Here is an 18,066-nt window from a genome sequence, read left to right as displayed (position 1 = left end):
ATTGGCTCGTTACCACATTGAGATATCGGATATTAGTGATTAGTGATATATCATGACTATGATATTGCAGTACTTTACTTGATTTGATATTGAGATGAGAATTGTGATTCCATTGTGGCTTATTGTGTAGTCTTATTATTGATATTACTTGTGTGCCATGTGTGGTACTATTTGGGATTGAGTTGGCTGTTGATATTACATTGCATCGTATTCATACTCATTTCCATGATACATTGATATTTCATTGTTATAGTACTGAGGATAGAAAGTGAGAAGGAAATACTGATGTGTTGAAACACATTGTATATCGAGTCATCTCTGGGATATGTGCAGAATGACTGATATGAGACGTATAGGTGGGAATGGAGTCATCTCTGGGCTGTGTGCAGATTGATTGGTATATGAACTTTGCGGGTCCCCCATGGGTTGTGCTGCTGAGATGTGATGTTCCATCAATTGGAGTACATGTGTACGGTGCATATGCATTGCATTGTACCTCTTGATTTTCTGTGATATGGATGTGATATGATTGTGATATACTGGTTCGGAATGGTTATACTGAGATATAGCACAGTTGGGTTTAGACGTTATAACATAGGTGATGACTTGTTGTGATATGATTGGGATATACTAGTTCGGAATGGTTATACTGAGATTTGGCGCAATTGGGTTTAGATGCTATAACATAGGTGATGACTTATTGTGATATGATTGTGATATATTGGTTCGGATTGGTCACACTGAGACTTGGCATAGTTGGTTTTAGATTCTATAACATAGGTGATGACTTGTACCGTGATTATGGATTCGTGTTGACTTGTACCTTTTTGTTTTACATGTTTATATTGCTTTGTTGTCTTTATATACGCCTTAGTCAACCTATGATACCTACAAGTACTTGTTTGTACTGACCTACACTTGCTGCATTCTTTTATGAATGCAGAGTACTAGGTTAGATCTACTTCTACCCCTCGTTGCTGATTATCGAGGTTACTGCCGAGTCTATTCAGGGTGAGCATGAGGACGTTCGCTGCCCAAAGACTCTTCCTACTACTTATGTCTCACTTTTTCATTCTGAGACATGATTTGAGACTATTTATGTATTATTATCACTATTTAGACTTGTAGTATTTGGTTTACATGCTCTTGTATGACCAGACCAGATGTCGGGGTTGGATTCTTATTACTTCCGCATTTCTTGATATTATTATCGTGAGACTTTCGTTATTGTATCTTCTTCTGCTTTATTTATGCTTTATGATTGTTGGGATAAGGGTTCGCCTATCGAGGTGGGAAAGGTAAGTGCCCGCACGACCTAGTGAAAATGGGTCGTGACAAATTTCCTATAGATAGGCTCTATTTCCTGGATGAGTTTCTTAGATAGGACAAAAATTAGTGACCAGAAAGTTTGGATTGCTAGCAGGACACTTCTAATTAACTGGAGTCTACCAACATATATGAAAGAAATTTAGCAGTCCAGCTGGTGATCTTTCCTATCATTTTATCCAATAGGGGCTGACACTGACCAATGGAGAGTCTTTTAGAAATTAGAGGGACCCCTAGATATCTAAAGGGTAGGGTACCAAAAAGAGAGCAAATCCCAGAGCTTGGGTGATTTATTATTGTTCAGCAAGATACACAACCCCCCCCACCCCCACCCCCCCCCCCACCCCCACCAAAAAATGCAACTTTTGCTTTGGCTTGTAATTAGACCAGATGCCTTAGAAAAAAGTTGAAAAGCATCAAACAATAGCCTAGCAGAGCCCAGATCACCTTTACAAAACAGTAAGAGGTCATCAGCAAATCCTAATTGGATAAGGTTCAGTTTTTCACATCTAAGATGAAAGTTGAAATCTGGATTTTGTTTGAGGTTCCTCAAAATCCAACTCAAGTATTCCATTGCAATTACAAATAGAAAAGGTGATAAAGGGTCCCCCTGTCTCACCCCTCTTTTTGCATCAAAGTGTTTGGCAGGGTTGCCATTTATCACTATGGAGTAAGATATTGTTGATACATATGTCATGATCCACCTAACAAAAATATTGGGAAAACTCAAACCATGTAAGACTAGTTCTAGGTACACCCATTCTACTAAATCATAAGCTTTTTGCATGTCAATTTTGAGCATGCACCTAGGTGACACTCTCTTTCTCCCATATCCTTTTACCAATTTATGACTAAGTATGATATTGTCATGTATGACCCTCCCATGTACAACTGCAGCCTGCCCACTATCTATGATACTGTCTATAACCCCTTGCAATTTGGCGATTAACATCTTTGAAATGATTTTATATATGGTTGTGCAAAGAAGATATAGGTCTGTATTATTTTATGGAGGTGGGATTTTTGACTTTGGGTATCAAAGCGACAGATGTGCAGTTAATGGCTTTAAACATGGTATTTGTTTCAAAAGATTATTAAACAAAGGTGTTACCTCATGGCCTATAGTTGGCCAAGCTTTCTTGAAGAAAGGTGAGTTGAAACCATCTACTCCAGGTGCCTTCATATCTTCTATGTTCTTCAGTGGTTGATAGACATCTTCAACATTGAATGGTTTGATCAGCTCTTTTAGTTGTTCTCTGGTTAGTGTTAGTCCATTATTGAGGAGTTGAGGTTGAATGGCTGGTATAGATTGGTTAGCAGTCCCCAATAGAGCTTTGTAGAAACCCATGATCTCTTCTTCTATGTCTGTTTCAAACTGATATTGGACCCATTCTCAAACTGTAGTGTGAGGATTTGATTTTGAGCTTTCCTACTCTTAACACTAGCAAAGAAGTAGGTTGTGTTAGAGTCACCTTCCTTTAGCCATTTGTTCCTTGATTTTTGCTTATATATACTTTCCTCAATCAGATTCCATTTTTCAAGCTTCTATTTTAGTAACTTTTCTATGTCAAATAACATGGATGATTGAGTAGGGTTCCTTATTTTGTCTTGTATTTCTTGTAATTTCCCCCTTGCTTCAATAATCTTCTCTGCAACCCCTTTGAATTCTTTGTTGTTGAGAGTTTTCAATCCTTTCTTCACCTCCTTTAAATTTGACCATACTTTCTGCATATTTATAGTGGTGTCATCAGTATACCAAGCTGTTGTATGATTTCTGCAAACACTAGATGATCAGCCAGGCAGTTAAAAAATCTGAAAGGTCTGATCACTTATCTTGTGTCATTCCCTAGTACCAAAGAGTAGGGGTGTATGATCAGAGAAAAAGTGATATAGGACTTGAACTACCACTGGGTCCACATGTATCATCCAATGTGTGCTTACCACTGCCTTGTCTATTCTGCTATCCTCTATGCTTAGTACTGCATTATATTCACCCATTAGCAAGAAGGTGTCTGTATCCTTTGATCAAGATCCCTTAATTCCTCCCATAAAGTTTGTTTGTCATGAACTGGGTGTAGCCCATATGTAGCTGCCAATACAATTTGCATTCCATTTCTAGGATCTTGTACATTCACCACAATAAATTGAGTTTTACTTTCTAGTTCTCAGAACAATCAGCTGCCTTTGGTCCCATAACAACCATATCCTTCCTTTGGTTCTTGGCGTTGCATTTGATAGCCACTTCCAACCAGGTGCTATCTTATTTATAATAGTACTAGCTTTACTAGCCTCAACCCTGTGTTCAATGATGGCTAAGACGGTTACCTAATTACTCCTAATGAACTCCTTCATCTCCTTTTGCTTATATATTTTATTCATTCCCCTCACTTTCCAAGTGATTATCTTCATCTAGATATGGGGGGAATTCTTCATGATAACTTTGCCCAATTGTGCTACATTTCTCATTTGCACTAGTTCTATTATCACCTGGATACTTCCTACTCGCTGTTTGTCTAGCAGGAGTCAGTATTTGGAATGTATTACTTGTATTCACTGCATCCTCATGCTTCCTTTAGTGTAGTTTTTGTAGGGGATTTGCCCCTTACTGCTGTCCTTCCATCTGTTAGTCTACTAGCAGTAGCATTCCTCCCCTGCATCTGAGCTCCTCTCTAGTTATATTTTGTGTGTTGCCTTGGTCTATCATCATGATAATTGCCCTTATTGTGTTGTGCCTTTATGTTATTTTGAGGACACACATTCTCTCTATTCTTCCACATTTGTCTAACTCTTGGGTTCTTTGTCCTCTGTATTGAAATAGGTGGCTTTGCTTGTGGGTGTGCTTGTGGCATTGCTTGTGTCCTCTGCATAGTGGCACAGTTGTGCCCAATTTGCAAACACTTTTCATAGTATTCAGGCTCCCAGTCATATGCTACTTCTTGTTAAATCAAATCTTCATGAGGGACATGGACTTTAACACTTTTTGGCAATGATTTAGTGATGTCCATGTCAATCAGGACCCTGAATAAAGACTCAGAAGATTGACTCAAGAACCAATTTAATTCTGAGCTCCATTGTAGAATTCGGACCTAACCATTAAGTAAGAAGTGATGGGAACGACGGAACTTGTGAATGCAAAAGATTCTATTAACTGTGTACTTATCTCATGATGTGAAATAAAAATTAGGAATTAACTTATGTAACAGAGTCGATCCACTAAAGTCTTGAGCAGCGGTGTAGGATCAGATCCCAAAGATTGTAAGTATTTTCTTTCTTATGAAAGAAAGTCTTTTTCAAATATTCTATATAAATTTATCTATGAAATCGAGATAGTTACCTTTCATAAAATTCTAAAACTAGTAGAAAAGCCTATGCTTTATTCTTCTGAAGGTGCATGGGATACTTTAGCCCCATTTGTGGTACAATCATCAGCATAGACTGGTGTTCCTAGACCACTACTGATCTTGCCTAATGCTTTCTTTCCCCAACATACCAATGGAAGATTTTGGAACCTCACCCATATTGGAACTGTGCGCAACATTTCTTCTTGGAATATGAAATTGTTTGCCCAAGGCTTCACGATTACAGGACGGTTGTTTATTGCTCCCGGTCCTACTAGTAGTACACCCTATCTTCCATGCTGTTAAATCATATAATGAAATAGTCATCATTGTGATAGAAGATTAGGGGTTTTATGTCAAAATTACCTTGACTAGCCAGATACCGTTCAACTGCTCCTATTGTTGGCGAATGTCCTATAAAATAGAGAATTAGGGCAATTTCCACTTTGCAGCTTCCTCTTCTAAGTCATCTTCTTCCAATGTTACTATTTTTTGTCCTTCCTTGATTGTGGGTGTGAAGTAGTTCTGATCCATAACCTTCGAGGCTAGCTTTCCCGTAACCACATTTGCCCATGTCTGCTTCACCTCCAGGGTTGGGTTTTCCGTTACCGGAGCATCCTTCACACCTGGGTTTTCGTTTAGTACTTGCTGGTCAACAGTCGGAATTCCTTGCTCAATGGGGTTTGTTGGTGGAGTCAAAATCATACTTTCATTACTTGCATCTGGTTCTGGGGTGAGTTTCCCCTTTCCTTTGTTGGTCTCTGGCTCCGATGGGGTTTCATCCTTACTCGGCGATGGCTGTTGTACAACACCCTTTGTTTCATCTTTTCCTTAGCTGCTTTTGCGTTTTCGGACTGTTCTCGAATCTCCTCCAGTCATTTAGTGTTCACCGGTGTCATATTTGCGATTGCTTGCTTGCGTGTTCGACTTTTCCCCATTTTTCATGGCCACCAGTGCACGTTAGCATTCACCTGTTAACGTACGCCGAGAGCATTCGCGAAGAGAGAGAACGAATTTAAATTGAATGTTCAAATGTTATTCAATAAAGATATTTATATAATCAGCCGACAGAAAACACCAACACCAGGAAACCATGTACATCAAAATGAGCTTACATTATCTGTAAGTAAAACTTAATTTGTTTAAATCATTTATATTGTTAAAAGTCATAACACTTTTATATGAAAATTGTTGCAACCTAAAGAAAAAGAGAAGAAGTTCTTTGTTAATTGAAAGAAGCTGAATTGGGTAAAAATACTTCTTATTAATTTATAAGAAAATTCCTGAAAATGGTTCAAATTCTTATTATTAATGGGAACCTTATAAAAGAAAATCTATAAGATAATATGCACATGCCAAAGTTTCTCTTTCAAATAGTACTCTTCCTTTTTATAAATCATCCAGCATCTTTAATAATGAAAACTCAATTGCTGGGATAAAAAGAAAGCGTAAGAAAACCTTTGAGGAATTAAATTGCCAGTCACAATCCCAACTATACATATGGTTGATCATGTCACTAGCCAATTTATTAGAGGTCTATTTCTTGCATATTCATTTGAAAAAGACTAATTAAGTATTTCAGACCAGAAAAAGAATTACTCCATTATATATGTCCAATATAAGCTCAAACTTCAGCCCAATTATGTAGCAACTCTTGTGTTCATTGGGAAGGTAGCGTAATATTGACAACATATGATATTATTAATTCTTTAATAACTACCCATTAATTTGAAAAAGAAAAAAAACAAAAAAAACAGCCTCCCTATTTTTCTCTTGGAAAAGGAGATAAAGAAAGCATAACTCGTTCTGTTCAATTCGCTAGGACAATGTTTTCGAAGAACTTCGCTAATTTTTTTATTTTTGAAAAATTACTTCCATCAACAAATGGAAGTATCGCGCAAGACAAAGAACCACCAGCGCGAACAAAGCCTCTTATCTAAATTGGCTTGGCCATGAGGAGCCTTAGTTTTTTTTTTTTTTTTTTTTTTTTTGCGCTGATTATCCGCCTCTTATCTAAGTTGACTTGGCCATGAAGAGCCTTAATTTTGTTTTTGTTCTTTTTTTTTTTGGGCTCTGATTGTCCTTCAAACGCACTGGTCTTTAATTTCTATGCCTCATATCTGTGGTCTTTAATTTTTATCCTTGCTATTTATTTAATAAAAATATCAAACTTGCTTAGCATGACATAATTTATGTAGTATTTTTATCTTCAGAAACTGCATTTCGCCTCGCTTGGCATAAATTATGCTGGACTTAAGTTATACAGCATAAGTTTTGTAGTATTTTTTAGATTATGTTGAGCGTTGTAAATTTCATATTATGATACATATGTCGCAGTTAAACGTAAACTATGTCCAATGAAATCTAAAATTAAGCCGTTTTTCTTATTATGTTGTGTTGAAAGTTTTGTCTTGTCTTCATAATTTGTGTATATGTTATGATACATATGCCAAAGTTAAACGTAAACTACACCTTACGAAATCTAAATTATGCCACGCCAAAAATATTGAAGGGCAAAAATTAAAGACTACCCACCACCCCGAAATAGGGGTGGGCGTTCGGTTCTTCGGTTCGGTTTTTCAAACTTCGGTTCGGTTTTTTCGGTTTCGATTTTTTGAAAGTGGACACCGAACACCGCATCGAATTAATTCGGTTCGGTTCGATTTTTTGAAGTTCGGTTCGGTTCGGTTTCGGTTTTTCTAATTTGGTTTTCTACTTGTAAAATGGACTTTCTTTAATAGACGGCATGTCATTTATCTTATGTACAACTAACCATATTTGCAACTCAACTATTCTACTGCTGACTGTTGTAAATAACTACTACAAAAATCAGTAGCAGCAGCACTAATACAAAAATCGTTTTTTCCAGTGATAAGTAGCACTAATACAAAAATCGATGGTACTTGACCCACGGATAAGCAACACGACACTAATACAAAAATCAATGAGCAAGACCCCACTGCCCCACAAGATAAGCGAAAGCACGGCACTAATACAAAAAACGATACTTGAGCAAAGAACCAACCCGAAAATCGGTAAAGAACAAGTTGGCACAAAAATCAGTAAGCGAGATACAAAAATCGGTAAATTTTGCAGCCCACGGTTGATAAGCAGCACATAGCACTAATACAAAAAACGATGTAGCAACGACCCGAAAATCGATAGTGCGACGGCCACCCGAAAATCAGTAGCAGCAGCCAAATTGGCACAAAAATCAGTAGCAGCAGCCAGCAGCAGCAAAACTAAACCACTAGGCTTAAAGCCTTCAACTTAAAACAATAACAATAGCCAGCCAGCATCAGCAAAACAACGCACAAGGCAAAAACAAGCAACACAAATAACAATATAACATAAGCTTAAAACGAGCAGCAGCCAAACTGCCAAACAACACAAATGTCTTAAAATTTAGCTCCAAATACAAAAAATTAGTCATACAAACTAAGTCTTAAATCCATTGTCTTAACACAACACTAGCAATCACAATTTGGTCTGAAATTCACCAAATTCAAAACATAAGCTCAAATTTGAAGGCGGATTTGCCTCTCTTGTTGACGCTCAAGACATTTCCCAATATGTTTCATCAAGGAACCTGTGCCATTCACTCTTGAATTATATTTAAGTATCATACCACATGTCAAGCACCTTAATTTACGCCCTTCTTCATTGTCTTGAACTACCGCAAAATATTCCCAAACATGTGAGCGAGCATTAGGAGGCATTGTTGAACTTGAACATAATAAAAAATAAGACAAAACCAAAAGTTAGAATATAACTTTCAAGATAAAAGAATAGAAATACAAAATAAAATATTAAACTTACCACTAGTAGCAAATTGCAATCAAACTCCCTAAATCAAACATCAACAATGCAAGGATCTCTTCCACTATTTGCTATCTCTAAAGGAAATTTAATCAAATATGTCATACAACATAAATAAGTATATGATTTTTGCACTAAAAAACACAAAAAAAATATAAAACCTTACCAAGTTCAAGTTGCTCAAGATACTCCAAACTTTCTTCCACACTAATGGGTTTAGTCTCTTCTCTAAGCCAATCTTGGGCACAAATAAGAGATTGCACACATTTAGGAGTCAATGAACTTCTAAATGGATCAAGAATACGTCCACCGGTACTAAATGCACATTTCGATGCCACACTAGAAACCGGAATAGCCAACACATCACGAGCCAACTCCGAAAGCACGGGAAATCTAGGAGCATTTATTTTCCACCAATCTAAGACCTTAAACTCAACACATTCATCTTCAGGCTCTTGTTATTCACTAATGTATTTATCCAACTCCGATTTAGCACCCCCACATCCAGAATCTTCCTTTTGTTTCTTCAACTGAAGCTTAGTTCTCAAAGCTTTTGCTCTCAAAGAGGTGTCAGAACTAGAAGATACATCAGATGGGCATTGAGATGAAGAAGATGCAGATGGAGGTGATTTATGATGAAATTCTCTTGAATAATTTTTGAGATACTCTACAAACAAAGATTTCATATAATCATACACTCCTTTGCTTACTTTATTTCCTACTTCCTCCCCAAATAGCTCTTCAAGCCCAAAGCTAACATACACAAACTTATTACGAGGATCCAACACGGAAGCAATAAAAATCATTTTGTTCATCTTTTCAGGATCACCCTAATACTTTTTAAACTTTTCTCTCATCCGCTCAGCCATTTTACTCAAATTAAGATCTTCACTTGCTAAACACACTTTCAAATGTACATCAAGCTCACATATATCCTCAAAATGAACATTAGAAGTAACATAATGTGAACCTGAAACCTTTACGGTGAGCTCGTGAAATCTTTCAAGAAACTTTATCACATTCCTTACATTCACCCGATCATCAGATTGAAGAGGACCTCCAACACTTCCATTTTCAAGAACATGAGTAGAAAGATAATTATTAAAATTCTCATCAAAAAGATCAAACCTATCAAAGGCCTTCTCAAAGTTTTGTGCCGTATCCAACATCAAGTAGGTGGAATTCCACCTAGTAGGCACATCTAGCTCTAATGTTTTAGAACAATCCACCCTTTGAACTTCACAACATTTCTTAAAGTGACTTCCTCTTGCCGAAGATGATCTAACATACCTCACCATTTGCCTAACACGTTTGGATGAAGCATCAATTTCCTTCAAACCTTCATGCACAATTAGATTAAGTATGTGTGCCATACATCTCACGTGAAGATTCTTACCATCCATTATATTAGTTCCCCACATATTTAAGCATTTAGACAATTCTCTAACTGTAACATCGTTGGAAGAAGCATTATCAACAGTAACAGAAAAAACCTTATCCAAGTTCCAATAAAGCAAACAATTACTAATAGCCTCTACCATATGCTCACCCTTATGACTAGTGATAGGGCAAAAATTCAGTATTTTTTTATGCAACATCCAATCTTTATCAATATAGTGAGCAGTCAAACACATATAATTAATTCTTTGCAATGATGTCCATGTGTCAGTAGTAAGGCAGATTTTTGATTTTGCTTCTCTAAAATTCTTCTTCAAATCTAGTCTCAACTCGCCATAAAGTTCATAACAATCTCTTGTTATTGTTCTACGGGAAGGAACTTGAAATAAAGGTTGGGCTACATTCATAAACTTCTTGAAGCCTTCCTTTTCTACAAAGCTAAATGGTAGTTCATCCATAATTATCGTCTCAACTAAAGCCCTCCTAATTAATTGTTGATCAAATTCCCAAAGCGGCTTACCCTTAGATGCAAAATTTATCTTTTTCTGAGTGCAAGTTTCAATCTTGGCTTTATATACTGGGCACCTCAAATTTATATGTTGTCTCAATCCCGTTGTCCCATTTATAGTTGTATTAGTGGCATAAAGATTTTTACAATGTCTACACCTCGCTTTACCAATACCATTCACAACGACCTTATCAAAATGATCCCAAACCGCTGACCTAGAACTTATTTCTTTTCTTTTCTTTGCTACCTAGGTCTGGGTGTCAAGTGACTTGTCAATGTCATTGCTATCATCTGTATTAGGTACGCTATCAGTTGAACCAGCCGCACTTAGTCTAGTTTCATCAGCCATCTATAAAAAATTAAAAAGAGAAACTATAAGATAGAAGCTCTATATAGCATTACCGAGTTTCAAAGAAAAAAAAAATATGAGCTCTATAGCGAAGAGAAACACGCTTCAACAAACACTCAACAAAACCGAACAAGAAGCAGCAAATATGCAGTTATGCACCTAAAGAAAATCTAGCAATTACAATAGAAATAATTCTTGCCCAGATTTCTCCAAAACTACAAGAACAAATGTTATCTTCTTTTTTTTTTCTTTACAATTCTAAAGATACCCACTGATAATTTAAGAAAATTTGACACCCATAATAAAGATTTAAACTTTACTGAAAAGGAAAAGAATTTAAAAAAAAATCCAACCCAATACTTACAAATTCAGTGATTCTTTATCCAAAACTAGCTAGGGTTCGGTGAAAAAAGAAATTAAGGTTCAAACTTATGAAAAGGAAAGAACAATCAAACAAAGAAATTATAAGGAGAAAATGAAATTACCTTGGTGTGAGGTGCCTGAGAACTCCCGCCGCCGTTGGACAGAGCAGTGTGAGGACTGTTAGGTGTGGATCGTGTGAGGACTGAGGAGTGAGGAGTCGGACTGTTAGGTTAGGCGTGAGGAGGAGAGGAGATGAGACGAAATGAAGTTAGGGTTGAATGGTTGATCTGTTGGAGTCTTGGAGACGAGTTGGATTGGATAGCTGGTAGCCTGGTCATACTAATTTGGGTCAGGTAGGATGGGCTTGGATAGATATATTAAGTTGGGCCTAAGAAAGACAGAAAGTGGAGTGGGCTAACCAGCTAAATGATCTGAAGGTGAGGGGCGTAAAAATTATTTACTAGATTTTCGGTTTAACCGAATACCGAAGAACCGGTGAACCGGAACCGAATACCAAACCGAACACCGAATTTTTTATTTAAAAAAAAAAATGAAACCGAACCGAAAAATCAAAAAACCGAACTAATTCGGTTCGGTCCGATTTTTCGGTTTTCGATGTTTATGCCCACCCCTACCCCGAAATAGGGGTATTTGTGTGAATGACCCCCCTTTAATTTGCTCCTCCAAGGAGAAAGTTTATTTTTACCACCTTACCTCCCTTTCAAAGTATTAGCAAGCATATCTCTCATAGAAGCTTGTTAGTCTCAAATAAGAAATGAAAAACTAAGTAATAATGTATGGATCATGTATCTATTTTAGTGGAGCATTCCTTGACCTATTGTATCATTCGTTCCAGTGGGAGTATTAATTGCAGACTTTGTGTCAGATATACATATAGTTATGTGTGCAACTGTATCATAAAGACATTAATATACACTGCAATGCATGTAGAGCTATTGGATTCTAATTAAGTGCACAAACATGCATTTCTTTCAATTTCAAAGTCACAAATTAACACCATAAAAAAAGGTATATGTAACGAACATAAATGAGATGTACAAGGTACAAAGTAGAAAAACATGTTATGTACGAAATAAAGCTCTATATCTGTATACGGTAAAAATCGGATATAAGCAAGACCGGGGATACCGGGGATTGGAGATAAGAAGAGACAGGCATGATCATCGATTCTTCCCTTAGAACTGGTGATATTGCACCGGCTGCGGTTGACCTGAGAAAAGTGAAGCGAATTTGTTTGGTACGGTATCACCGGACCAAACTCCGCATCACAGCCAGTCCAGTTTCAGCATGACCAAGTTGATCGTGGTTGTTGGTCCAATTTCAGCATGACCGAGTTAATCGTGGCCGTTAGTCCGGTTAATCAGTTATAAAATCGCCACGCGTCAACATCGTTCTGTCACATTGTACCGACGACCGTACGGCCCAACCTTATCCTTTTAGGGTTTACTTTATTCTGAAAAAGGCTTTATGTTGTATGCAAGGCCCATAAGGCAAAACTATAAATAGAAGGCATTTACCTACTTTTAAGGGTTAGCTTTTCCAAGATCAAGAACATTGTAATAGAAATTATATTGAAGCTCTCTCTCCTTTGGTCCGAACCAGTGGCATTTATGCTTATTCTTCCAATATAGTTGGCTTAATCATTAACATTTGTATCTTGATTCGAATCACTAACGCATATGTTCACACACATATGCTATAACACACAAATCTATAATTATTTTCTATAAACCCAAAATAGATTAAAGTTCATTCACATATCCTATACCTCACTTACAAATTCAATTGGTTACCTAAATTCAGGGTAAACAGTTTGGCGCCCACCGTGGGGCTAGGATAATAGTGGTCTTTGATCTTAGTTTATATCTCTTACCCATTAAAATTGAAAAAATCTTTTGTTCGTCTCTCTGAAAACGGACTAAATAGCAAGCAGTAGACAATCTGGTCACGACAACAACAACGAGATTGTGGCCGAAAATGAGAACAGTGGGCTACGGGGCTTACCAGCAGAACACATTGACCCAAACTCCATTGATTCGAGAGAGGGCCTCAACCGACAGAACATCGTGAACCAGGAGAATGCCGCCCCGCCGGCCACCGATCCCTTAACTACTCACAATTCAATTACTTTGTCCCGGACACAAGGCGGAAAGTGCCGGGGACCCGGATGATATTAACTTATGTTTAATTTTGAAATGTTGTAGGAACAGAGGGCAGCTATTGCCGAACAAGGAGTCGCAATAGCCCAGTTGCAAAGCAAAAATGATGAAATGGCCCCAGAGAGGACGAAAAGTGTTGCCGAACCCAGAAGGGACGAAACACGGATGGTCGAGAGTAATGGGTCGGAGTCGGTTCATCCACCGAAGTTACGAGAATGCTCGAAACATTGGCGAGCGGGTAGACCTCGGCCGAGGAAGAGGGTGGAAACATAACTCTCGGTGGACCGGATCACGGGGCTCACTTTCTTCGAAAGGATCGAATTCGAAGAGGTACATTCGCAGGCCTTTTCCTCCGAGTGCGGCTCCGAAATTGATCCCAAAGAGGTTCAAATGCCGAATATCCGGAAATATGGACACAATGCACCCTCGGAACACGTGACTTCATACACCTGTGCCATAAAAGGTAATGATGTTGAAGAGGATGAAAATGAATCCGTGTTGTTGAAAAAGTTTGGGGAAACTCTGTCGAAGCGAGCATTGACTTGGTACGACCATCTGCCCGAGCATTCAATCACTTCTTTCGAAATACTCGCGGATGCGCTCATAAAAGCTCATGCCGGTGCCAAAAAGGTGCAGGCCCGTAAGGCGGATATTTTTTGTATAGCCCAAAGGGATGATGAGTTATTGTGTGAGTTTGTCAACCGGTTCCAAAGGGAACGGATGGAGCTCCCTCCGGTTCCGGAGGAATGGGCTGCACAAGCTTTTACCAAAGGGCTTAATCCTCGGAGCTCGACGGCCTCGTTCAAACTAAAGGAAAACTTGTTGGAATACGAGGCTGTGACCTGGGCAGATGTCCATAACAGATACGAATCAAAGATTCGGGTAGAGGATGACCAACTCGAACTTCCCTCGGGGCCCGTAAATATGAACAAAAGCTCTGAGAGATCGAGGAAAAATTACGATCCGGAGTCAAGACCATCGAGGGAAAGATATCGGCCATACTCTCATTCGGAAAAGCCAAGCTTCAGGTTGGAAAAATCTAAGGTTGGCCCGAGCCAATCCTCTGGTCAGGGTGATAAACGGACCAATCGCCCGTCAAACAGTCAAGGTCTCTCATTTAGGAGTGATGTCAGAACCTCGGCCAGCAACAAAGACTTGCCAAGGATATCGGAGTACAACTTCTGTCACGACCCAACCCCGTAGGTCGTGACTAGTGCCCGATCTGGGCACCCAAACGCATCTATCGAACGCTATCTCAAATTATATCGAACACATCCAAGTATCCAACCGGAGCCGACAAGGCTATGCTTCAAATTTGGATGATTTCCAGAAAAAAAATTCAGCAGAGTTTCCTTTGTTTTACGGACTATCCAGAATAACCCCCGCGAAAAATACCAACAAAGGCCACACGGGGCCAACACAACATATACATATGCGGACCGGCTGCGCGGCGGGAACGGGATCGCCCAAACACAACATATACATACGCGTATGTACGGCACGGCCTAACCCACAAACATGTCCACAGCACCTCTAAATGACGGACGTAATCATATGACGGGACGGGGCCCCGCGTACCCCGAATTAATACGTACATATGCAACAAAAGTGTATATACCAAAATATATGAGGAGGCTCGGAAGGAGCACTCCCGGAAAACGGAATAGATGGCCTAGGCGAGGTGGATCCTCAAGGCGGCGGCGGTTACTGCGGGCGTGAAACGCGACCCGAAGAAAGGGGGTCAGTACGGAATATGTACTGAGTATGTAAAGCACGGAACACAGTAAATAGAACCACAACCGAACTGGACTTTATCAAAATAAATATAGAAATCAGGGAATCAAAACTTGCCTGTGAATTATATCTCATGTATATCCATATCATGTCATCAAATCATTATATACATACGGCGTGCCGGCCACTGCGGGGGAGGGACTCGGTAAGTAAAGTCATGTAAACATCATATATAGTAATCATGTAATCATATGCATATGCGTACCCTACCTACAGTGAGGGACTCGGTGAATAAGTTATCAAATGCCATCTGACCGCCATCCCCATACCATCACCATCATCACGTCATCATATATACATATATAAGCGTGCCGGCCCTCTAGTGAGGGGCTCGGTGAATAATGCAACAAAGCGTACCGCATACCGACCCGGGACTCGGTGAAAAACGTCGCTTGCACGAGCGAGTAGTGAGAAGCCATATGCGTATAACGAGCAAATAACCAGATTCTTTTCCAAAACTCTCAAGGACCAAGCATGTGTTTACCGACATTTGAAAGTGCATAAATAAATTTGGGTTAGATCGGAATTAATAAGCAAAAGTTATGGACTCCTCGCCGGTTATCTTACGTGTCAAAATATATCATACGACTAACGGAATGGTTAGGAACAATTATCTTTTAATAATCAAGACAATAGCCCAAAACTTTCTTTAAGTTCGCGCGGTTATGTCAAACGGTGCGTCATAAGGGAATCTCGGGACGCGTGGGCCCACCTCGGTCAAGTTGAGGCGGCGTACCCAAATTATGATCATTAGGCACGATGGAGTCATGTACGGCAGTTCTAAGGCTATCTAATTCCATTAGAACGAGTTTTAGATGCTTAGATGATCATTTGAACAAAACATGAATTTCTTTAATTCAATTCTATTGAATGGAAAAGGGCGAATTCAAGCTCGGATTTCTAGGAGTAGGGTCGTCCCCCGAGGCTCATATCCAAACCTATTATGCCTAAGACATGCCAAGAGAACCAAAGGTGAAGCTTTACCATACCTTATTCGTCCTTTACGCTCGTCCAACTTCAAGTCCCGTTTCGTCCAAAATCTACATTTGGTCATATTTACCAAATATTAATCATAAGGTTTTAAGAATTCGATCTTAACCAATTCTTGGCTACAAAAATTTGGGCGGCATCTCCCCCTTATAATTACACGACCCGAGATTATGACTCGGCTCGAGAATATCAACAACCAACCCAATAACAATTCGAACAACATCGGCAAGCACTATAATCACATTTCAACATAAATAGTTCTTTCTACATGACTTAAACAACATTCATAATTTCCATTTTACTACCTCGGCCGCTTACATTCAAACCAATATTAACGTTTATATATTCAACTACCAATCCAAACCCATTCAAACCATACCCAAGAACACTTTAAGCAATTCATACAATGTTTTAAACAACCCAAACATCGTTCTAATTCACCCGAATTTGCCTCCAAACCCGAGAACAACACCAAACACATTCTTTCCTTCCAAATTCATGAATTATACTAATAATCCACACATTAACAAGGCAATTCTCATAAATACAAAAATCACATAAAATGTGTATAAATTTCCAAATCATCCCATAACGAACATAACATTGTTTTGAGTCATCAAACTTGCATTTTTTCTCATAAAATCCATAACGACGATACCGAAAAACATTAACGACAATTCGTTCATTCTCAACTACACAAAGGAGGCCATTCGGCCAACACAACACACACAAAAATGATTTTCAATCTTTTCTTCACTCCACAACAATCAAAACATGCTAACTAATATTAATTCATCAACTACCAATACAACATGCACATGCACAGACCAAAACACTCCTACACGGCCTCAACTCAATTTCATTTCTACCATGAATTTCTTCCATTTTAGCATACAACAACACATATAAACCATCTATAACACAAGAGAACAAGATTAAACTCACCTTTCTTCTTCAACTTCTCCAACACTAAAGTTGGACCAAACGATGAAAACTTGAGCATCAACGCTCCAAACAACACTTCCACGTTATTGCACCCTGAATTAGTAAGTTTGCTTGAAGGTATTTTTCTTTGAACAATTCTTAGTCTTGTTTTTCTCCTCCTTGGCCGTTTTCACTCTCTTTCTCTCTTCTTTGTTTTCTCCAAGTTTCTTGAAAATTCTATATGATGAAGATGATGAAAATGATCCCTTAAGTCATCTTTTATTGCACTGCATTAGCCAACCATGTGGCCATGGCCCACCCCAGGCGGCCGGCCACATGGCCCTAATTTTTCATTTTTTTTTTTGTTGAATTCCTCAACTTTCCATAAATAGCACACTTACCAAAAATGGAAAATTCCTCCAAGTGTTTCCTTAACACTTCTATACCAATAAAACCATGCGCAACAGCCTTTGTAACAACCAAAATCTCTACTTCCTACCCTCGGGATGGTCTTGCCCCCAACTTACCGTGGTTAACCGGATTATCCAGATGTACAAAAAATACGAGATAAACGAAACGACGTAAGCACTTCGGACCTCGTCTCGGTGTTGGCCGTATCGTAGAAGCCAGATGGCGGGGCCACTAAGGTCGGACCGGGCCAATGGGACCGGCGTGATGTGGTATCATGGAACCCGCTGAGCACGGAGCGAAGGCTTGTCGTCGATTGAGAGAGAGGTGGCCGGTTGCGAAAAAATGATCACCTTCGTGAATTCTTGAGTGAGCGAGCTAAAGGTCATTACAAAGTAAGGGATTAAACGAACGGGCTGAACCGGTGGAACCTCAGCATATAATCAACATGATAATCGGGGGTATGGATGCGCCTCGGGGCCCGGTGATGAAACGGACAAAGGTTTCCATTGTCCTTGAGAATCGCAGCATGGATTATATGCCCGAGGTTCCGGCTCTCCCCTTCGGCAACCGAGGATGCGAAAGGCATCATTCAACCACGTAATGATCTTTTGGTAATTTCTATTCTTATTTTTAAATCACAAGTCAAGCGTATTTTGATTGACCCGG

This window comes from Lycium ferocissimum, chromosome 1 (assembly GCF_029784015.1).
Source record: "Lycium ferocissimum isolate CSIRO_LF1 chromosome 1, AGI_CSIRO_Lferr_CH_V1, whole genome shotgun sequence".
Classification (NCBI taxonomy): domain Eukaryota; kingdom Viridiplantae; phylum Streptophyta; class Magnoliopsida; order Solanales; family Solanaceae; genus Lycium; species Lycium ferocissimum.
Note: the sequence above shows the minus strand (reverse complement) of the source record.